General features: G+C 43.8%; 1 protein-coding gene and 1 long non-coding RNA gene across 5 annotated transcripts in view; one reads left to right on the top strand and one right to left on the bottom strand.

Moving 5' to 3' along the window:
- Positions 1-23,415, top strand: part of LOC100120909 (paired box protein Pax-2-B) — a 71,367-nt gene that overhangs the window by 8,915 nt on the left and 39,037 nt on the right. The window lies entirely within an intron of this gene.
- On the bottom strand, positions 3,164-5,936 carry LOC100680425. 4 transcript variants are annotated; one of them, XR_004227467.2, is made up of 8 exons: positions 5,014-5,936; positions 4,723-4,898; positions 4,555-4,627; positions 4,026-4,473; positions 3,792-3,939; positions 3,629-3,700; positions 3,434-3,553; positions 3,164-3,354 (listed from the first exon to the last, which is right to left on the bottom strand). It is a non-coding gene; the product is annotated as an uncharacterized LOC100680425 (long non-coding RNA). The 4 variants fall into 4 exon arrangements; XR_134162.5 differs by having other exon boundaries at positions 4,555-4,898; XR_001729157.3 differs by having other exon boundaries at positions 4,555-4,827; positions 4,899-5,931.

Genomic DNA, 23,415 nt, shown 5'->3' with positions numbered 1-23,415 from the left:
ATTTTATTTTTATACATACAGAACTAAGTATAATTACGAGCCGCTGTGCCACCACTGCTTCCGTCTCTGTGCTCATGGTTTGCGAATCGGGTATACGATTATTCTGAAGTATTTAATTATGATCGCGATTTGTTGCGTTGCGGCGATAAATGACAAGAAAACGGGACATAGCGCAGTTTGGACATTTCACACATCCCAGTCGCATCGAGACACAGTCTGCAACAACGAGTGTGGTGTAAACGCGGCAAATAAAGAAGCGTGTGTGTGCAGGAGCCAGCGCGGCGTCTTGGGAACTCGACGATTCGCGGGTTTGTCCTTGACCGGCTGACTATCGTGTGACCGATCGGTGCACATCACACAATGCTCCTTCGCCTTCACCCGTGCTCTCTTTCTCTCTCTCTCTCTCTCTCTCTCTCTCTCTCTCTCTCTCTCTCTCTCTCTCTCTCAAAGTGCGTGCATGCGGCTACACTTACAAGCCCTACGTGTGACGTCATTGTCAAATACACCAATTTTTATTGACTTGCTCTGTAGAATGCGAGGTACGCACGGAAGATTAAAGAATTCAATGCCTGATTTTTTACACGGCACTTAATTTTTCTCTACAGATCTGATTAATCAGTCTAAATTCATTACAAACTTATCAGAAAACGAAAAGTTGATTTTTTTATCGTTATACGTGCATTTTTTAAGTTGCTTGTACAACAAAGGCCAGAATCCCGCGTGATTTTCATTTGATATTATACTGGATCTTCTTTCAATGCATACACATAATTCTGACATATGAGTGTATTTTGCATTAAAATTGGAACCAGTTCAGAATTGCTATTAATCGGCACCCGTTAAATTCTGTTATTTATTTCCTACGATCGATGACAGCAATAATAATCGACATGAAAATATGCAGGAAAACGACTTGGTAAGTGCGCGGACGAATGGAAGCGCACTGTACTGTGTATAGCAGTGGAGAGAGCCGTTCCCGCGAAGCGCAGCAGAGGAGAGCTGAGAAAACATCGAACCGCGACGAAAAGCTGCGGGCAAAAAAACGCATCTATAGTAGGTTATACGAGCCTTGACAAAGAAAACAGCGATTGCGATGAGTTGAGATGGCTCCGATTTGCCGAGTTCTCGAATTGCGGCATATCGTAAAAGCAGCGCTTCTTCGCGGAAGACGTCATCGCCAACGGCTGCTCAGTCTCTCTTTCTCTCACGGGCCTGACGTGGCATCAGCTGCACAAGACAGAAGAAGTGTGCGAGCGCCGCGCGGTCAAACGTCAGGGAAACGCTAGTGCCCCGCGCCAAGGTGTGCGCGGAGAGCGGAGAGCTCTATTATTTCTCGCCCCCTTATTCCGTGACGGCTGCAGCTCGGGAATTTCGACTTCCAACCGAGGTGCGCATTCCCGTCTTGGTCGTTACATTAGCTGCCTGCTGCTGCCGCGTGCTGCTCTTCTTCCGACGACGGAGCCCTCACGGACTGCAAAACGATGAGTGATATAACGAGCCAGCTAGCATTGAGCGCTCGTGTGCCTCAGCTTGCGTGAACTACTTTCCGTGCTCGAAGCTGATTTCCAAGTCTTTCCCACCGTTGAAAACTTTGGCTAAGAGAACCGAGGGAGAGAGAGAGAGAGAGAGAGAGAGAGAGAGAGAGAGAGAGAGCGCAAGGAAATTTTCGCTTCGGCACAGGCGATCGCGCGCTGCCATTACATTTTAGAGCTTTTCAAACGCTCTTCTGCTTCTGCTTCTGTTAGTTTATGGCGCAACAATTTTAAAGCATCCTTCTCTCCCTCACGGCGAGCTGCAGTGCGGACGCTCGCGCATCATTCTTATTTACGAAGATTGAAGGTAAAAGCAAACGTTGCCAGCCGCGTTAAATATAATTCTGCTGTCTATTTTACCGTAACTGCGCACTGAAGTTGCGAGCTCCTCGGGAGCTGTGCTTTTTTGTCAATAACCCTTTGAATATTCTAAACAAGATCATTGCCTCGCTACTTTCTAAGAAGAGAACTGAAAATCGCCTGAGCGCTGAGCCCCTCTTCGGCATTTATTTATTTAATTATTATTTATATTGTCGAGGAAAATTTATAAGCTCGTATTACGCACAATTTTATGATTTTAGTTTCATATTTGAAAAGTAGCCCCCAGCCCGACCCTTCACCGGTATTGTCTGAATCGCATGACACAATGATAACACCTACATTTATATTTATTAAAAGTAGCTAACTTAATTTTCAACTGATTTTTTCTCCAAACCGGGTATACTTGGCAGTGAGGTTTGCCAACAAGATTTTTCGACTAGGCGCTATTAGTTAGCGCAGTTCGATTTCCCAAAGGTGAGAGCCTCAGGCTGTCGACAAGTTAGTACTCGAAAGCACGCGAGGTAAAGTCGTAACTGTTGCAGCCACCCGAGTAAAAAGTTGAGCTGGTCGTTGAGTCTTGTGTAGCTACATCAGCCGCCGAGAGCAGTACGGAATCGAGCGCCGGTGCGCGCAGAGGCTCTCGCTTCTCCAACTAAGACAATGGAGCATTAAGGCCGCGGCGCGCGAGTTTTCTACACAGGAAATTATAGGGATCACGAGCAGATTGACAGAAAAACGGCTGAGCCTTAGGGCCAGAACAGCTAAAAAGGCACAGACCACAGCCACAAGGAACAAGAAGGAACAAGAAGGAACAAGAAGGAACAACGGCGCTGTGTGTCGTTCTGTCGTCTTGTGTGTATGGTCAGTCATCCTAACCTACCGTACTGGGTGTAATTTAAAATTTTAGAATTATAAAAAATATAAATAATGGTTAATGTTGGAAAAATAAAAAAGTGGAAATGATAGTAAATTAATTAATTCAAATAATGTAACTTTTTCCAAATTGTAAATAACTAAATAAATTTTTTCTGTGTAATTATAATTAATAACAAACGGAAAAAATGATATTTGTTGCATAAAATTAAAATATTTTTCACCCAAAGTATAAAATATATTTCTACAAATTAAGGCCTAACAACCTTAAATTGCCTGTTTTAGCACAATAAGTAATTATACTGTTTTACCAGGAAATCGAGAAAGTTTGTTTGATAATTAAAAAAGAACATGTTTTATTTTAAATAATTGTCCATCCATATTTATTCAAATAAAATATTCATAATAGTACAAATCAATTTGTTTTTCTTTTTTTCTTCTTCAATTTTTCGTAGACGCTTAGTCACCAAATCAGCAATGGCATTATTTTCTTCATCCCTGTGATATATTTTTTTTAATTGAATGTTTGTTTCATTTCATTATCGATGTTATTATTATTAAAAGAAACTGTCATATCAAGTAAAGGAGTGCGAGGTGTAGAGGTTGTACTTTTTGGACTGTTAGTGACCTGTAAAAGATATAATAAAATTGTAATAAAAATATATTATTACACAAAGAAATTATAATTATAAAACTAGTGAATAAACCTTGTCTTGTGACTGAGTCTCATTTTCTCTAGAAATATTCTGACTTTGCATCGTATTTTCAGTTAGTGCCATTTCAGAGACAACATCCTCATTATTCATATCTTCAATTGATTCTTTGTGCTAAAAAATATAGAGAAAAATATAATGCATTGATGTTATTTGTATGATTTAACATGATACATTGTATAATTTTACCCCTGGAGACAATGTAGAATTTTCATCGTTGAATAAGCTGGGTGATTCAATTTCAATATTTTCATATTGAACCTACAAAATATGAAATAAAACTAATTATTGTATTGTGGATTAGATATGTATATATTTATGTTAATAAGAAAATAATATTTGTCATCCATACCTGTTGCAATTCCTCGTTGGTTGACTCATTCAAACAATCTGAAAGAACATCCTCTGTAGTATCATCCTGTAATAACTCTGAAGGACTTTGTTGAGTTTTACTTTTGAAAGTTTGCTTTGTAGCATTATTTGTTTTCTTTTGGAAATTTCTAAAATATAAGAGAACATATTTGTTTATTAGTTAGTTCCAATTATTTCATTTACAAAATAAGATGATAAGTAATATAATAAGTACCCTCTTCTTTACACTTTCAGTAGGTATGTTTAAACGACCTTCGTCTAAAGATTTACCAAATTCACTTCTTGAAAATATACCACCATCACTTTCACTACCATAAGCACCGAATTCAACTACAGTAAATTCATATCTGTGGTTGCACGCAGCAAGTAAAACAATACTATGAAACTTTATATAGTTGTAAAAAAGAGCTCCAGAATCTGGAGGAGATTGGATACAGATATGTTTCCCATCAACTGCGCCAATGCACCCAGGTAGTTGCCAATCCTGTTCGAAACCTTTGCTAATATTTCTCCAAACTGGAGCGCATGGAGGTCTTAAATAGATAGGAGATAATACTTGATGGATAACGCTGCATGTTCTTTTAATTATGCTATGAACGGTTGACTTGCCTAGCCTGTATGAAATCGCTATTGATAGGATATCATCACCACTTGCAAGGTATCTAAATAAGCAACAAAATGATCAATAATGACTTTAAGCTTTTCAAATGATTAATAATATTTTTAGATAGTATAATCTATACCTTAGCGTTATAGTTAATCGCTGTTCAGCAGATATAGCATCTCGTTTCTTCTTACGATTCCTCAATTATAAGGCTCCACCATTGACAACAAATAATTAAAAGTGTCAACATCCATTCGAACGTATTGGAAAAAGATATCATTACCAAGCTTCATTTTTTGAAACTGACTTGTAAAAAATCCATGAGTTAAGCGTTTTTTATTGATAGGACGACGTAGCCATCGTCTATTTATCCACCGTTTGCTCTTTTCATATTGCCAGGCTTCAAGAAGTTCTGATGCCAAAGATAATAGTTGCAAACAACAATATAATACTGTTGCTGTAGATACATTCATACTTATTTACCTAAAATATCAATTCACTAATTTTTAAAATGTAAACAAATACTTATTTAGATATTTAATATCTCTGCTCCAATTTAAATAGGTATGTTTGTTTTCAATAGGTTAGGATGACTGACCATACACACAAGACGACAGAACGACACACAGCGCCGTTGTTCCTTCTTGTTCCTTGTGGCTGTGGTCTATGCCTTTTTAGCTGTCCTGGCCCTTAGTCTTCTTTTCCCTTTTCATCCCGCTCTGGTATAAGCCTGCCATTCTCTGCCATTCTCTCTCTCTCTCTCTCTCTCTCTCTCTTATACGAGCAGCGCGGGCAAGCGCATCACGCCACAAGCTGCGCAACGCGATTCACCCTCGGCGAGCATGCTTTATCGCTCCGGAACGCCGTTGGCCCTTCGGGCACACCTATCGGGAATTAGAGTATCGTTTGCTCGAAGCTCAAGTGCTACCGCGAAACTGCTGCGGAACTAATTTGCGGGAATCTTATATCATCCGCTGCTGCGAAAATTACAATGCAGTCGAGTGTATGCACTACACGCGTCAATCAAGCATCTTCTTATTGAAACGTTCAATTTACGCGCTCGTGATAGGAAATTATCATGCAGGAGCCATTAAGAGCTTGCAATCCATTGCGCTTATGCCGAGCACGCGACTCCCAACCGTAACTTCATGCTCGGCGCGTCCTCCGCACTCACGTGCGAGCTCATCAACCCTGTTGGCCAACTGGTATAGCGTGCCTGTAGGTACGCACTTACAATTATGTGCAGTATACAATGTATGGGATGTGTATTGTGCATAGATCGGCAGTGCACCACCTGGATGCTCGGCTCCGCATACCGACTGCTGCAGGGTTTCGCAATTCCGCGAGGCTCTATAAGTTTGATGTTCGATGAGATTGATAGAAATGTTTCGCAGTCGATAAAATTAATCGATCTACTTTGCGGCCTGGCACGGAAGTTGGAATTATTTTAACGCGAGAGCTTCTGGGGGAGTATATAAATATCTACATATGTGCAAATCCAGAAAAAACTGGACACTTCAGGGGGTCTAAGTGAACAAATTTGAAATTTGGGAGCACACCTACCAGACCACATTTTTTTCGATATAGAACCCGAAAAACCGGGTTCCCAAGATTAAAAAATCCTTTTTTTTTGCCTGGCAGCTCAAATTCTCTTATGGGAATTTGACACAGGGAAAATTAACGAAAAGCAGAACATTGACACTTTTTGTCTGGGGGCGTAATCCAAAAATGTGTTTTAATAGAATCAAAGTATTAAAAAAAAAAAAGAATTATTTTGAGTGCTGATGGGTTAAAAATGATGGCCTAGGTCAAAAGTTGTCTAGGCTTGAAAATGGCAAAAAATCACCAATTTTTCGATTTTTTAAAATCCTTATAACATTCGATTTGAGCGGTCGATTCCGACGATCTGGGGCTCAAATTGTAGCCTTTTCTTCCGCTTTCAGTTTGAAAATTTAGATTAACATTTTTATTTTACGATATATATATATATATATATATATATATATATATATATATATATATGTGTGTGTGTGTGTGTGTGTGTGTGTGTGTGTGTGTGCGTGTGTGACGATGAAAACGGCCAAAAAACGGCCATAATTGATAGGCGTATATATAGCTGATGGTATAATTGAAAGGTTAATCAAAAAATTTTAAACGAAAATAGAAGAAAAAAGCTTCAATTTGAGCCCCTGGATGATTAAAATTGGCTGCTCGGATCAAAAGTTGGATCGAAATCGCTGATTTTCGTAAAACATCGTACTATTTTCGTGACTTTTTACTATTTTCAAGCCTAGACAACTTTTTACCCAGGCAACCATTTTTAATTTGCCAGCCCTTAAATTGCAGCTCTCTTCTGATACTTCGATCCTAGCAATACACATTTTTGGATTGAACCTTCATACACTGAGTGGGTAAAGTTTCACCGTGGCTTGTTTTCGATAATTTTTCCTGAGAATTTAAACTGACCGGCAAAAAATAGGTATTTTTTAATCTTGGGAACCTGAGGTTTTTCGGGTTCTGGGTGGCCTTAGGAACCCAAAAAAGTTGATCAGGTAGGTGTGCTCTCGAATTTCAAATTTGTTCACTCAGACCCCCTGAAGTGTCCGGTTTTTTCTGGATTTGCACATATAAGGGCGGAATTCACGCGTGCAACAATCCGTTGCATGCAGTCTGTGACATGTTATTGTAACGATAACGATGATATAACCAGAGCGTTAGCTGGCTTTTGCCTTCCCTGGATCCGGCAGCCCGAAGCGTTATTGATTCAGGAATAGTCGCGGCAGCGTGCCGATACTAGCGAAGAGCGCCTCATTCGGCAAACCAGAACGAGAGAACCATCGGAAAGAGATTGAGTCTTAATGTCTCTTTCGTGTGTACATATGTGTGTGTACATGTATGTGTGTGTGTGTGTGTGTGTGCCTGTGCCTGTGTGTGTGTGTGCCTGTGCCTGTGTGTGTATTTTCGTGTACTCCGAGTCAGCTGCGACTGGTGGAATGCCGTCGAACGCGAAATGCACTTATTTTGTTCGCGAAACCCGTCACTTATTCGCCACTGCTCGCATACGCATTGCCTGGTTAACGGTTTTAATGCTGATGCACGCATTTTAAAAATCATGCCTGTAGAAATGACTTATTATAAAATATTGTTTTCCATCAAAATAATTGCGCGTTGTGTTAGAACGCTAGAAGTTCGCTAGAATGCACCAGTATAGAAAAAACTCTGATATTTTTTCTTGGTATATATAGTATCGTAAAATTCAGAGCACTTTGCGAGCTCAATTTCCTCGTGTAATGGGTAAGGGTAGAAATTTTTGAAAAATAAAAATTTAAAATAAAAGGAGAAAATTACGAATTGATTTATAACAAACCCTGGTAGAAACGTTCGCCAACAGCGGATCAATTTTATTAAGTTTGGCCAACAGTTCCAGCAGCCATTGGTCAAAAGACGCGTCATTTCGTCAGCTTTTACACTATCCATTGGGCAACGGCTGTCCAATTTTAAAACTCGTACAAAAATATAATAAATCATCAATAATGCCTGCTCAAATAATTTATTAATATCCCTAGTGGAAAAAAAAATGTAATAAACTGTAATAAATTGTAATAAAACGTAAAAAAATGTAAGAAAATGTAAGAAACTGTACCTTTTTGTTGGATTTCGGACCTTTTTTCTCATACGTTTTTGGACACTTTCTTACATTTTCAGATCTGTTAACTTTTTTTTACATTTTATTACATATGTTATTTTACCGCCTAATATAGTCAATATATTTTTTAATTATTAATTTTATAATAAAATGTAACAATGCATAAGAAATTGTAAGAAAAAGTAAAAGGATGTAAGCAGAAGTAAGAAAATAAAAAAGTCGCCATTTTCTTATATAATATTACGCTTACAGACAATTTTTTACATTTTGTTATACTTTTTTACGTATTGTTAGATTTGTCGTTTCAAAGAAGAGACCCCCATGAAATCCTGGATCAATGGATTTGTAATAAATTGTAATAAACCGTAACAAAATGTAATAAAATGTAGCAAACTGTAATAAAACGTAAAAAAAGGTCCGAAATCCAACAAAAACGTACAAAATGTTACGATTTGTTACATTTTCTTATATTTTATTACACTTTATTACATTTTTTATTTCAACAAGGGGTCACTCTATTTTTAATAAACAACCATTAGATCGAACAATAATATGGTTTTGAGACATCGTACAATTAGATTTTAAGGGAGTATACATTTTCATTAAATTTTGGGGTTATGTGAAAAGGTGTACGCACGAGTCGCCACGGCCCACAAGTGACTATCGTGCGCATGCACGGCATCAGCTACAGAGCACATGTTTGCTAATAAACACAGAGCAGGCTTCTAATAGTTTAATTTGGTTAGGCAGCGGTTGGCAAACGCTGTTGACCAACCGTTGGTGAATGGGCCATTTTGGTTGATCTATTTTCTACCAGGAAAAGGTAAAATTTTAAATCCCAGAATATTAGAAAGCTATAATTTTGAAAACCTAAATTTGGAAATTCCTAAAAATATCGTTTTCGCAATATTTTAACCACAAATATCAGCTTTCGCAATATTTCAATTCAACAAATTTGTTTTATAAATTTTTTCATTTCAAAATCTCAGTTTATAAATTTTTTTATTTCAAAATCTCAGTTTATAAATTTTGAATTTCTAATCTTTTGTATTTTTCAAAATTCTTACCCTCACCTTTGTGTAACGTGTCCTCCTATTATTAATAAAAATTGAAAAATGCTCAAATATTGATAAATTTGTTTGTATCAATCTGTTTGATTATTATCTCTTTTCTCTTAAAAAAAGCGCTGACCAGATGTTTTGAAGCCGATAATAAAGCGATTCGATTGAGTGAGAAACAAATATCCGGTCTCAATATATTATAGTTGCGATTTTAAATTTCTTACCTGAAGAAAATTGGGCGCGCAACGTAGCTTGCGTTGGATTCAGCTAGTTTTTGTTGAACACCGCACTCACTAATGAAAATCACACAACAGTACAACAATATTATTTATTTCAATTTGAAAAATGTAACTGAATAATTATTTTGATGGAAATTTGTTATTGTTAATATTGAAAAATCAAATCAATAATAAAACCTTTAAATATTAACACCATTCGATTAACCAATAGATCATAGGTTTTCAACCAATCAAATCGCTTTATTGACTGTCATCACTTTATTACGAAAGGAGGATAACTTTTAAGTTTTGTAGAAAAACGCAAGAAACATGTTAGGAGACGCGCGTGTGTGTGTACGTGTGTGTGTGTGGTCAGCATGGCCGTCATAATCGACTCAGGAGTTACTCTGATCTGAAGATAACTCTCAAGTTCCTCTCGCTCCTGATGATATCGTGAGCACTCGCAAAAGACGTGCTCAACATCCTCTGCTGCATCTGAACATATTGGGCAGTTCGGATGGTCGTCTAGTTTGAACCAATGCAGGTACGCCCGGAAACATCCGTACCCGGTCAAAAACTGCGTGAGGTAGTAGTTAACTTCCACATGTCTTCTTCTAATCCAGTCTTCTATCCTTGGTATAAGGCGATGAGTCCATCGTCCTTTGCCACTAGCGACCCATCTTGTTTGCCATTCAGCCATTGTCTTCTTTCTTACGGCATCGTCGTCACCCGATCATCTCCTAGCTTCGAATAGCATGGGTGTGTGTGTGCGTGTGTGTATGTCGACGGCCGCTAATAGATCTAAAATTCAACCAGAGGGTTTTAATGGGACAAAGCTTATGTTTTTCTAGTACGATGGTCAAAGGCGCGATAATAGTTTTTATGAGAGATTTTTATCAACGGTTTTTGGCTCTAACTCAAATTCTATGCATTCTACAAAAAACAGTTAAATAAAAAAGTTGTAGATCTCGAAGAAATACAACTTTTTTCTATCGACATTTCTTATGCGAGTATGAGGATGAATGGTAAATTGCAAAATTCGAGTTGAGCATTTTGATAAAAAGTGTTAGAAAATTTGCGCGGAATCGCGAGAGCTCCGTAAGTAGATGGTAAAGCGCAAAGCGAGTCTTAAGCTTTATAAGCAAATGTAAAGATGTATAGCACGTAAAAACTCGCGATGGCAGCAGCGAAGGAGAAAATAGAGAAAATGAAGAATCGGCCCCCCACGATAGAAGAAGAAGAAGATGAAGAAGAAGAAGAAGAAGAAGAAGAAGAAGAAGAAGACGCGAGAGAGAGAGAGAGAGAGAGAGAGAGAGAGAGAGAGAGTGGGGGGGAGAGAGAGACCCTTGATCTGTTTCTCTCGCTGGTGGTCCACGAGAGGCGTATGGCTTGGTCCGACCTCGCGTCGATCGCGTCGTTCTACTTCCGACCTAGCCGCGAGCTCCTCGTACCTTGTGCGAGGAAAAGGCATAAATCTTGATGATTTCATTTATTCTTAATGCTCCCAATATACGGCCGCGAGCTTGGCTGAACCGCAGATGCTAACAATAGAATTATTGTAGATCAAGCCAAAAACAGAGTCATTGGAATGGTTCTACATGAACTTTTGCTGATCTTTGCTTCGTCGAGTCGTCGAGTTCGTAGCCAGTGACACTGAGTACTCGAACATAGAAATTCCCAGATACTTTAAAACGTATATGGGGAATTCTACGGGAAAAATACACATTTTTGGCTTCAAAAACGGCGAAAAAGAATTGTTGGCACGCTCCCGAACCACTTATTTTCTAATTGTACATGTTAAGAACAATGCAAAACCACGTTCCAACAATGAAAAAGTGCCTCGTGACACTGTTTCTCGGCCTCTCAAATTCGTAGAAAAATAGCTATTGTTCATTTCTAACGCATTTTTTTTATTTAATCAAAGCTCTTTTTCCGTACTTTCGTCCTACCCTAATATATTTTCTGTTTGTGCCCTCATGCATCAAGTACACGCCCTTGATCAATGGCTATTTTTCGATGAATTTGAGGGGCCGAGAAAACAGTGCCACGAGGCACTTTTTCAGGGGGTTTTGCATTGCTTGAAGCATAAAAAATTAGAAAATGAGTGTAAAATAAAATAAGTTTATAGGCGTGTGCCCCAACAATTTTTTTTTCACCGTTTTTGAAGTAAAAAAAGTGTATTTTTCCCGCAGAATTCCCCATATAGCTTGGATTCCATCCGAGACCGCGTAAACTCTATACAAAAAAGTCCTACGCACTGCACAAAAATAACTCCTAGCATATTTTCCGTTTGTTCGAAAGCGCATGCACACACATATGCAGAAGAGAAACCGCGTTCGCGAGTTCGCGGCCAGTTACTTTGCGGAATAGAAGAGTAAAAAAGAATGAAGAGAGCCGTGCAGCGCCTGGCGGGGCGGTTGCTGCAGCTCCGCAAAGCTAGATTAAAAGTCGATAAGTCGCTCAGGCGCGGGGCAATAACTTTGCCAACTATTAACGTCGCGCACTCGCATACCGGCTGTTATCTGCAGCGAGCGAGCGAGCGAGAGAGAGAGAGAGAGAGAGAGAGAGAGAGAGAGAGAGAGAGAGAGAGAGAGAGAAGAGAGAGAGAGATCGCTGGCCGGGCGAAGGCAGAAGCGCACAGAGTCGATCCGAGTGCATAACGGAAGGGCGCCGGCAGGGATACGTCTTATGTTTAGCTGCGCAAATGCAGAGGGGCCTATCCATTACCTGCGAAAGCAGTCGTCGCGGTCGCCGCTGTAGTGAGCGGCTCCACGTCCTCGCAATTTTTCGCAAAGCCGGGCAAAAGCTCAAAAGTGTCAATGATTGGCCTGGAGATGTGTTTTTCGAGAGAATCCAGCAACAAGGCAATGACGTTCCGCGTCAGTAACATTTTGCACTTCAGAAGAAGCCGCGTATCAGAACTGTCGGAGTAAGAATTCGCTACTGCTAGCATCGATCGTCTCGAGCAATCTTCCCTTACGGAGGGCGAAGGTGTGTGCCCGTGACGAGGTCGGCGAGGATCGTTGTTTATGGTATCGAAGAAGCTGTAAAAGAATTTCCACGCACCATAGGGCTTTGCGCGCCTTTGTTTCGGGCAGCAAAGGATCGCCGCGGCCACAACACTGCACTTTTTCGAATTCCAAATAAAGCATAAAATCGCCGTGCAGGCGCGTCAATAAAATGTTGCATATTCCATAGTCGAGCGTTAATGGTGATAGAGTCGTAAATTCATCGAAGAGGCGAATCGTGCGTAGCTGACTATAGCAGAGAGCAAGAGAGAAATCGATGGTCATATGCGAGCCATTGTTCTCCATTACTTCATTGCAGTCTTTCGTGTTTTCAGTGCAAACTGCACGCACGTTCGAGAGTTTCTTCAATCCAGACCGGCGATACCATCCGACTCTCTCTCTCTCTCTCTCTCTCTCTCTCTCTCTCTCTCTCTCAAGGAATAATTTAGGAATAATAATTACTAATTTTTTTGTTGTAATTTTGAGGTAAATTTTTAAAATTAAGATAAGCGTCTCGCTTCTCGTCCCGTGAGTCCTAGGCTCAAGCCCCCGTAAGAGCAGCGTTTTTCGGCCAGTTTAAATTATTCAATTCAGTATGAATTGCATTAATTAGCGAAAATAATGAAGAATTAATACAATACATGATAAAGTAGACATTTAAACTTTAATCGTTTTTAAGGCTTCAATAAAAATTACAACCAGTGCATATAAGAGTCATTCTACGAAAAGTCGGACACTTTCCTGTCAAAAAATCGAGCTCTTGCAATTTTGAGGGCACACGAACCAGACCAAGTTTTTTACATGCGTTTGGGCATACAATACGTAAAAAACATATCTACCACCTCCAAACCCTATGCCAAAATAAGTCACGGGCCAATTACTAATTGCCAAAAAATAGCCTTTATTGCGCCTTGGGTAATTAATTACCTAGCCGAGTAATCGTTATTTTTTCCGGCATTAATGAACAGCGGAGCCCGAGATCTTGAATTTAAAAGCCAGAATTTTCACTTTTTTCTTCGATTTCCGTGTTTTTAATCTTCGAAAATACGGAAATCGAAGAAAAAAGTGAAAATTCTGGCTTTTCGGGCATTTTTTCCCATTTTTCGACGATTTTTACCATATTTTAAATTGCTTGTAACTTTCGATAGAGACGGTCGTTTTCAACGATTTTTTTTTAAATTCGAGGTTCGTGTGCCCTCAAAATTGCAAGAGCTCGATTTTTCGACAGGAAAGTGTCCGACTATAACTATAGAATGACCCATAACCCCAGCTGTCTCGCTTGGCTTTCGGCAAATTGTTCGCGTGCTCTTATCTCTGCTTCGAGTTCAGACCATAAGTCGTCGTTTTGGATTACTCGACGATGCTCATTGTGTGCCTGAGCTTTATTTGTGCGAGTTATTTTGCAGTCGGTGATTTGCCGCAGCATTTTCCATACAGCGATTTGAATGAAGCGCACGCAAAATACTAATTTAAAGTTGTGCGCGGCAGTTTCTCCGTAGCTATTTGATCTGCAAAATCGACAGGCTTCCGTCGGCGAAGCTCGACCGCAAAAACAATGAGAGGAAGGAGGAGGAGGAGGGCGAGTGAACAGGTCGGCGAGAATTGTAACGCGAATGAAGAGAGGAAGGATGCAGGATGGAAGGAAGAGGCGAGAGTGTATATTATACGCAGGGATCGATATCGCGCACGGCGCTCCGGCGCGTATTTACGATCGGGCAATTACCAAGGCGAAACTCGTGCAGTCCAGCTATCGCTGCAAGAGCAGCTCAAGTGCCGATGAGTAAAGAGTCGAACTAAAGGGTTTCTGCGGTCGGAGCGCGCGAGCAGTGTTGCGGTTTCGGGGGCCCTCTTTTCTCGCGCCGGCCACTACCGCTTGGCTACTGCGCGCCGGATATGCCTGTTTCACTGTTTTCGTTTTCACGCGATCGGCCATAACCGCGATTGCTTATGTAGCTACTCTTGCTGCGGAGGTTGGACTTTTCATTTTTCAAAAGAGACGTACTGTTAAAATGTTGCCAAGCATGAAAAATTTCCTTTACTCATACGATTTTTCCCTTTGTTCGCTGCATCGTACATTTTGGCGAGTGCAAAGCATGGCATTTTGTGTAGAGTGTACAGACGACGAGAAGAGAACTTGGGCAAAACAGCTAATGGCCGTATATGTTAATTCGCATTACACTGCAAGATGGAAGAAAGCAGATCGAGGCATTTTCAAAAAAGGGGCTATTCTATCGATGATCATTTTTTTCGACCTCTATACTTTATCCAGTACTTTGAAAATCCGGCATTCTTTCATACTTAAAAATTATTAATATTTATACGATTAATCCTTATGATTTTATAACTGGATAACAGCTTTTAAAAAATTGACTCTGAAGGCAAGGCTGAACTACTAAAGTAGGCTATACAGGCGTGGCTAGTGTATATGGGATAACTCGTTTAGTATACTGCAGCGACTGTGTAAGCTAGGAAATGTGTGCCGGGTCCGGTAGGACGACGTGTCTCGCTGTATGCCGTGCACATCTATTCAGCTGTGTGCAGCTGTATGCAGCTGTGCGCAGACCGAAATCTTGATGAAAAGTTGAAACATGAAAAGTTGATTTCGTTGTCACGCGCGATTTCTGCGTTTCACCTTAGTATGCTAAATGCGTAACTGGTTACAGGCAAGCAGTGGAAGGAAGAGATTGCATTAGGTCGTCCCATTGTATTACGCTAGCTCGAAGCGTACGCATAAGAAGCGATTAACGAATGTGCGCCTGGAAGTTCTCCAGGTTTATGAAAAGTTCAATGAAAAGAATGGGGAATCGGAAAAGATCAGTTTTATATATTATACGCGCACAGCCTGCGCCAGTCTCAATGCGCGCGCTATGTGGAGCAACTCTACATTGCTGAAACGTTGCGGAATCGGATCCGACGACGTTGAGAAGTTGTTTATAAAAAAGGCGCGCAACTATGCCGAGCGAGAGAGCGCATTATAGCCATGCAGTAATAATAATAAGCGGCGCGCCGATCCGATCAATCGCGCATTCCTAAAAATCTCAGCTCGGCGAGTGCTCGGCACAGAAGCGAGAACGCACGCGAAAAAAGGAATATCCCGTACATCCCGCGAGTACCTGCAGTGGCAGCAGCGCAGGAATGACAGAGGGAGAGAGAGATAGAGAGAGAGAGAGAGAGAGCGCAGCGCACGCGATGTAAGGCCGCGCTAGATCGCGGCTCGCGGAAATCGCTGGGCGAGGCGAGGTGCACTGTCCGCTGCAAGAGAGAAATAGTGTACCTGCAGAGCGGCGGCCGGCAGCGGCAGCTCGACTCGCGAAACAATGAATTATCAAGAGGCGATAAGAGTAGCCGAGCCAGGGCTGCGCGAGGCTTCGGGAAGCACACAAAACGAAACTCAGTAGAGAGAGAGAGAGAGAGAGAGAGAGAGAGAGAGGGAGAGTCGAGCGAGGCCGCTGCAGCAGCGAAGAAAGAGAAAGGCTGGCGCACGCGGAGCAGCGGGCAGAGAGAGAGAGAGAGAGAGAGAGAGAGAGAGAGAGAGAGAGAGAGAGAGAGAGAGACGCACTTTGGGGCGACGATGCACGATAGCGAGCTCGCTCGGCTCCGCATACACATGCATATAGCTGCGGCCAGCAGCAGCAGACTGTTGCGCGCGGCCGCTATCGATAATCTGCATTTCCCGCGCTTAAGTAACCGGCCGGCGACCTCCTGCTGCCATCTGTGGCTTTTCCACGCTGGCTCCCGGTGCACGGGCGAACCGCACTAGTCGGCCGACTCGACTACGTTGCAGCCTCGCGCGCTGCAGGGAGAGCGAGCCAGCTCCGATCGGCTATCTCGCCGCCTCGCTACTCTCTTCTTTCGGCCCAGTGGGTAAGGATGTCAAGCTTCCACAAACACATACACGCACTGTTCGCACCTCGACAGCGCAGACCCTCACAGACAGGGCCGACCCTCTCCTTTCTTCCGCTCCCCTCGCTCTCGCCTCTCGTTGCCATTCTTTTTCCATTCCGTCACTTCCCCCTTCCCTTCCGCGCCTACTGCCCGTCTCTTACTGTCTATCTCTATACCCTCGCTTCTTTCCCGCTGTTGCCTAAAACGCGCCCGCTTCTGTTTTTCACGGAATCGCAACTTTTCTCCACCTCGGATTCGAGGGATGGGAAAAATCGCCAGAATTTGCCGTTACAAGTTGTGCCGCGTGGTACTTTTAATCGGATCGAGCTCTCTCCCGCGAGAGTATATATAGTTAAAAGATAAGTCAAATTTAGTCCGGTATAAATTTCTCGAGCGCAGAGCATTAAATGATGTAAAAAAATGGGCTCGAGCGTGCGGTAGCGGACGGAGTTGATTAATAAGCGAGCGTTTTCTCATTAACCGGCCGAACGCGAGGGAATGGGCCTCCGCAAGTGTGCACCAGTCCGCTCGCACGCGGCCATTAATAGGGGCAATTAAAGTTTGTATCATCGACGGAGCGACGATAGGCTCGAGGATAGCTCAGCGATAGGCTTTTTCATTTTTTCCATTTGTTCCTTGTAGTTCCTGGCTCGCAGCTTACTCCTGCCGCGGTCTGCGGCAATCGAGTGTTTGCATGGGCGGCTGTTGCGGCGGTCGAGTGTAAAATTCCGCCGTACAAGACTGTCACGCATCTACATAGGTGCTCAGCCGCGGCGAATCACAGAATATATATGCGTGTGCACGGTATATGCGGAGCAGGAAAAACGCGAGCTTATAGCTACAATTCGCCACCGCTGAGCAGCTATATGTGTGTATGTGTGTGTATTTTTTGCTCATAGTTAACATTATTGCCCATAGATTTACGGAGGACTACTTATTTATTTATTTATTTATTTATTTTACTTATTTTTTTTTTTGCTTCCTCCTAGAAGAAGCTTTGTAATAGTAAAATTTTCAGTTTCGCTAAAACTTCATAGAAACGTATTTAGAGGTGTTGGGAGTTCGAATCGTACGTTTTTAGAAAATGTTCGTGCGGGTGGCTGTGCATGTGTGTGCATGTATGTACTTATACCGTCATAATTCTGGAAGTACGCGACCGATCGTAATAAAATTTAACACGCATATATATTTTCTGATTCTGAATTCGGAAAATTTTTTTAGGATTCTGTCCATTTTATGGCCATTTTTCGATTTTTGAAAAACTATATTTGCTTTTTTTTAATGATATGATTTATACAACAAATTCAGCAATAGTGTTTCTAAAAGGACATTAAATTGCTTACTTTCCAATTGTTATAATAAATATAAGATGATTAAAAAAAAAAAAATTTAATATCTCAAAAACTAAATTGTCGAACGTTTTGAAAAAAATTATGACAATAAAAAACGATAATATCTAGTTGCTGTAAAAATTTTAAGCCATTTTGACGACTAATTTTCGAGCTCAAATTCGAAAACCAAAAAAAATGGGTCTTCTATGTCGTACTATTACGGGAGTAAAAAGACTTTAATTAAGTTGAAATTTTGGGAAAAAGATAGATCTTTTGCTCATCTCGGCCAAGTTTTTTCTGCAGCTTACGAAACTGATCAGTTCAAAATTCATGGTTTCATGAGGTTGTGAGAACCTTATGGTATTTAAAATATTGAGGTTTGAATGTTTTCATGAAAATTATATGATTTGATATTGTGGCGGGTGGTGGGCGGGAACATCAGCACCCGTCTAACAGCTAGTCGGCACGATACTCATAGTGCATGGTTTGCTCAGTGGTAAGAGCGCGCTATCGAATCTTTCTGATTACCATAGACTTTTATTAAGGAAATTGCTCCTTCAGTTAAATAATTAAGATTGAAAATGTTTTAAAAAAACATTAAATAATATACTATGAACAATGCTTGGTCTGGTGAGAGTGCCCTCGAAATGACTTAAGAGCTCGATTTTTCGACCGTATGACGTTCGACTTCTCCACCCAGAATGACTCATATACGTCGATCGTCGAGTATGACGAATCGCCGCGGTGCGGTTCGGCTTTCGGTTTAGCGAGGACGAGCCAGCCGATGAGCTGGAGAAACGCTCGCCGATAAGCTCGCAGAGGCTGCATGTTCACGGGGCGGCAGATTGATCCGTCACGCGGCGCGGGCACAATCACCCCCATTATACATTATGGGCCGCCGCCGCCGCCGCCGGCCTGCTTCTCCTGCAGGCTACGCCGCTGTTACTCTCTCCCTCCCTCCCTCCCTCCCTCTGTCGTATCGCGGCCTCGGAAGTACATACAGCCGAAAATCGCGGAACTCATGCTCGATCTGGCTCGGCGCGGATTTAACGAAGACGATTTAACGCGACTCGGCCTCGTTTTTCGGAGCTCGCGAGCGAGAGAGCGGCGACACGCAGCGCTGCTCTCCATTTCCCGCGACTGCTCGAAACCACCCACGACGTGCGACGCTCGTTTGTCATCCGACAAATAGCCCGCCCGACTCCCTCTCGCTCTTCTCTCCTTTTTCGCCTTCTTATATCCCGCGATTTCCGCGCGCGCGTCTTCGCCTGCTGAGCGCGCACTTGTTTCGCCGCGAGATTATTATTACCTCGTCGGCCGCCGCGTATATGCGCGCGCCTTCGGGGAACTTTGACGCGGAAATCGCCGGAAAAAGCGAAAAAGCACGAGGCGACGATCTCTTTTAACGAGCCCGGCCGCGGCAAACTGTCGCAGGCTCGCTCCGTGGAACCGGTGCGTCCCATCAATCCCTCGACGCGGCATCGGCTAAATAAAATCTCTTCGTGTTTGCGGATCGAGCTGGCAGGAGACGTTGCGCCCTTGATATACCTGGGCGGAGCGTCGACAACGAGGCGAGATGAATAAATAAGAGGCTTCTATGAGAGCAGCCAGTCGGAGAGGCCGCGCGGTTATTACGCGCGGCGTCACGCGATGATGTATCCGCGCTGGTTCGGATTGTCTCCACGAGATGGGACCAGCGAGCGTGAAATATGCACTACCCCCCGGTTAAGCCCCTCGAGAGGCGCTGGGGAAGTGAGCGAGAGAGCGAGAGAGAGACAGAGAGAGAGAGAGAGAGAGAGAGAGAGAGAGAGAGAGAGAGAGAAAGAGGGGGCTCTCGCCCCGAGAATCATGGCCATCGTGGCTCTCTGCTCCGGCTTACACTGAACTGTGCCCGCGACAGGTTCCGCAAGCACGTCTTTTGCTCGCCGCTAATACCTTTCTTTCCTTCCGCTGACAGCATCGCCGCGATGCGCTTATTTTTACGCAAAAAGTTTGCATCGCTGCCGTATACGCATACCGCATAGCCGTAGCTCTATTCAGGCTCGGATATTTTTTTAATATTTTTTTTTCCTGTTTCCCTCTTTGCGGGACTGGGGAGGAAGTCGAACTTCCAAAACTCGCGCAGCGGAGCGGGACTTTCTCATCCAAGCGAGTCGCTAACAATCCGGCATATTTAAAGTACTTCCGTTGTTCGGAATCTCCCCCACGCATCAGGCGAGCCACGCAGGATCGTCCGGTTCGCCGGCGGAAAAAATGCTTTAAAAAGCAGAGGGACTGCCGCAGCTCGGGCGGCAGAGCGGTCCGATTTTATTTTTCGCTTTTCTTCGGCCCGACGCTCGCGACTCGCGGGGGGCTCCGACGCACGCGCCGGCACGTGGCACCGGGCACCGCGAGCGACAAACCGAAAGCACTCGAGCAACCCTTGCCCGGTCCATTACCGGGAGAGCTGACGGCGGCCGTTCATGCCCGAGCGCTATTACTCGACGCGCTCAGGCGCTCGGGACGTTCGGGCATCTTGAGGCCGTGCCCTTGATGGCCAGCGCCGAGCATATAACTATACAATATACAAGTATACTGCGCTGCGCACACGCGCACAGAGCCGCGCATGCTACACCGACGCGGGAAGACTTCCGCTGGTCGCTCGCATTGTCGAGGGTGCAGGCGAGCCTTCCGTCCATTACGCATATCCGGCCTTACACGAATTAGATTTATTTCCATGCGCCGCAGTGTGCGTGTGTGCGTATACTGCGTACGCGCGCTCGCCGCGAGGCTCGTGTATTCATTTCCTCTTCGCAGAGCGCGCACTCGGCACTCGCTGTTTTCGAATATTAAGGATGAAAAGGTTGCGCATGACGCGCAGAAAAGGAAGCGTTTAATGCCGTGCCTTCGACGGAAAAGTCGCGCCCAAGACTATCTGCAGCTCGGCAGCATGTCGTCGTCGTCCACGGTCTATATTGATTCCCGCACTGCAGCATGAGTAAGTATAATGCGTCCCGGCGAGCCATAAAAATAAATTAAATCTCATGAGATACATGCAGGGAAATTCGAAGCAATTAAGCCAGGCAGCGAAAAGCAATGTTTTATTCCGCGCGAAGGCTGCGGCGTCGGCGTGTTGCGCGCACGAGCCCGCCGCACGATCCGGCGCGCAAGTTTACCACTCATTCGCCGATGCAATTATCGCCTCCTCGATCATAACGCGCGCGCCCCGGGCATATAATCGCGCACGAAGGAGCTCGCGATGGATGGGACGTAATCATATTACCGAGCGCGCTAGCTGTTACGCGTATGCGCGTATGCGCTCTCGCTCTCGCTCTCGGGGGAACGATGCGGGGCCTCGGCGGCCGCTTGACACTTGGCGCGTCCCGCGGGATCCAAAAGACTTGCCACGTATGCGCAGCAGGCTGATCTGGATTTGCTGTTATTGCGGCCGAGCCAGCCTCGTGACATAGAGCAGGCGCTCTCCAGATAATGCCTTCCTTGCACCAATACTGACGACCTCTTGCTTCCTCCGACAACAGGAGGCTTTGAGATGGTTAAATTTCGGTTTCGCTAAAACTTTATGGACACGTGTTCGGAGGCGTTCGGAGTTGGAATTATCACACGTTTTCAAACAATGTCCGTGTGTGTGAGTTTGCGCGTATGCATATACCGTCATAATTCATACAGCGACATGCCCATGTTTTCTGGATTTGGTTCTTTCATGATTATGGCCATTTTTCGATTTTTGCAAAATATTTTTGCTTTTTTTCCCAATACTTTGCAGATCGAAAACCAAAGAAATGGGCTTTTATGTCTGACTATTACGGGGGTAATACTAATACGGCTTTAATCAAGCTCCTTTTGCGCAGCTTATCGCGTAACCGATTACAGTTCAAAAGATATTAACATCCAAATTCTTTTTCTCTCGATATTCTGTTTACCCTATATAAGTATAATAAATTTCCTCGCCCGGACAGTAAACTCGGCACCCGCCGGAAAAGTCTTCTATAGTATACTTTCGCCCCTTGTTGCATAATTTATACTATTTTTAAGCCCGCTTTTTAAAAAAGTGCTGATTTTCATGTGGTTGCTAGATTTACGAACAAGCGCGTATAAGTATGCGAAAAAACACAAAATATGGTGTACGTGTACCAAGGGCTAACTAAGTGGGCTTTTCGAGCTCGTGCGCTTGACTCTCATATACTGCAAACTCCACATTCGTTATATACAAAAACTTTTTAGAGTTATATATGATTTGATATTTTGACGGGTGGAGGACGGGAACAGCTAGTCGGCGCGATTGCAGGGCGCCCCATTCCTCGGCTCTTTCTGATTACCATAGTCTTTGGCTAAAAAATCGCTAAAATCGGTAAAATAATTAGGATTGAAACTATTGAAAAAAAGCCTCAATTTATACTGTTCTCAATGTATAGGCTGAACGATATGTTATCTGCTGGAATAAGTATAAATTTAGTTGGGGGAAGCTGCGTGCCAAAGAACCTAGAGATTCCTGCGAAACTGCAGGCCTGCTGACAGAAAAACAAAAACGCCGTGAAACAAGTGCCGGGACGCATGAGGGGGCGAAGAAAATTATTCGGGCTGCGAGCGAGCCAAGTTCGTTAGGACGTCGCTGTAAAGTTGGGCGTTGCGAGGCCAGCGGCCAGGCGTTCGAAGAAAAGGAAGAAGCGAATGGGGGAGAGAGCACAGGGAAGGCGATATCTCCGGGCGCGCACTAATTTCCGCAGCTCGCAAGATCCATCGCGGAGCGGCGCGATTTATTTTTGTATCAAGTGGATGTGTCCAACTAGTTTGTGCTCGTCGCTCCCTCTCTCGCGAACACAGAAGTAAGGGTCCTCTTGGCAAGATTAACGATACTTTGCCGCTGTTTTAAAGAGCCTCTTCTGTAAGCGCTAGTAGCGCGACGTCTTGGAGAGCCTCGTATACAGGCACACGAGTTTCCGCGCGCAATCATAAATTTCCCAATTCAAACCTCGCTTCCTCATAATTTTATAGAGCCGCACTGCTAATTGCTCATCGAGTGTGGCCTATACGCCTTGTATCGTGCGTATACTATACGCAGAGAGAGAGGGTGCAGCTCGTAGGAGAGAGAGAGAGAGAGAGAGAGAGAGAGAGAGAGAGAGAGAGAGAGAGAGAGAGGGCAGACAGCAGCGACGCCGACTTCGACTTGAATTGATTGCTTTCATTACGTAAAGAACTCGCCCCCGGCTCCTGCCTTCCTTCCTTCCTTCCTTCCTTCCTTCCTCCCTTCCCTCCGCCCGTCCGCCTCGTCTCGCTCCCTCTCGCCCCATCGTCGCGGGCACGGTATTTTTAACTTTTGCCCGCAGTCTTTCGCTGCTCGCATCGAATTCCATAGCTTGACAGCGTCCTCTGGGCAAGTATTGTACGTATAATACGCGCCCGTATACCGAAGATAAGGCGCGTATTTTTTTATCGGCGATTCAACGGCTCTCCAAATTAGCCTGCGTCTGAAAAACCTGACGAATGCGTCGACTTCGAGGCTGCTCGCAATATTTGGCAAACGTCGGCGCTGCCCGGTGCGCTCTTCGATCTCGGATTCCCGGCGGCGACCTATGGCAAATGAGACTAATGCCGCGGCTCGCCGGATTAGTGGATTGGATTAGGAGTTGGACGGCAGGTCGACTGATTCGGCTGCTGCAGCGCCGCGCGCCGTTGATCGATGCCCTGTGCAGTCGTCCGAGCTGGCCAGCCCTATGATGTAGTCTATATACTGCACGCCGCCGACAAGAGTGCTTGGCTCATCTGCATAGGTGCGCGGTCCGCTCCCGTCGCGTCGCCCCCTCTCCGCCGCGAAGACGCATACGCTAAACAACCCACCCTCTCTCTCTCTCTC

Source organism: Nasonia vitripennis, chromosome 4 (assembly GCF_009193385.2).
Source record: "Nasonia vitripennis strain AsymCx chromosome 4, Nvit_psr_1.1, whole genome shotgun sequence".
Taxonomy (NCBI): Eukaryota; Metazoa; Arthropoda; class Insecta; order Hymenoptera; family Pteromalidae; genus Nasonia; species Nasonia vitripennis.
The sequence above is the reverse complement of the archived record's forward strand: the minus strand, read 5'-3'. Positions and strand labels throughout refer to the sequence as shown.